Below are 929 nucleotides of genomic sequence, written 5' to 3'. Positions count from 1 at the left end.
TACTCTACATGTGTTATCTTCTCTCTCTCTTTTTTTTTCCCCCAAATGGTGTATGCACTTGCCAGACAGACACAGTGAAAGAAATGAGAGAGAGAGAACTTCAAAATAGGGCATGGTCACTCTGAAATCCTTTCTCTTCCATTTCTCCATTCTGTTGGAATTTAGGACACTCAAGCACAGGCACCCTGTGCATTTTCCAAGCCACCAGTCTGGGAGTCAAATGTGTAGTTATTCATGTGGGATCGAGCTCCCTTAGCCACCAGACCAAAGGGCTGGCATTACCTTTTCTACTTTACTCTTTATAATAATTCCATGAGGTAGGAATGACAAAATTAAGGCTCTGAGAGTTTGAGTAATCTGCTGTAGGCCACAGGTTTGATGTCAAAGGGAGGATTTAAATAACAAGTCTTGGGAACAGCAGAGTCCATTGCTGGACTCCCATGTAGTTGACTGAAATTTGAGTCCCAGACCCAGTGGCTTAAAATTCATGCTAGGCACGTGTGTGTGTGCATGCCCAATAATCCCAAGAGGAGACTGGAGGAGAAGGGATTACAGTGTGGCCATTCCCTTGGCGGGTGATTTCTTGCTTTTTGTGTCTCTGTCTCTGTCGCTCTGGTGAGCGCACACATCCTATATCAAAACTATATCATAAATAAATAAATGAATAACGAGTCTTTCTGAGGATAGAAACTGCAGTGTGGACTCTTATTTCTATTTGTAAATCCATGCCTATATCTGAAGAGAAGGGATTAAATGGAAAGCTGTCTGCCATACTGGGAAGATACAGTGGTGGAAAAGACTGTGAGGAGGAGCCATCTAAAGTAAGGATATATGTAATAAAAGGAAGGTGTGAGTCTTGTTAATTATTCTTCACCACTTATACAAAGGTCATTTTTTGTGGCAAAGCAAAGGTGTGATAGAGGGAAAGA

Source organism: Tupaia chinensis, unplaced genomic scaffold (assembly GCF_000334495.1).
Source record: "Tupaia chinensis unplaced genomic scaffold, TupChi_1.0 Scaffold000048_1, whole genome shotgun sequence".
Lineage (NCBI taxonomy): Eukaryota > Metazoa > Chordata > Mammalia > Scandentia > Tupaiidae > Tupaia > Tupaia belangeri.
The sequence above is the reverse complement of the archived record's forward strand: the minus strand, read 5'-3'. Positions refer to the sequence as shown.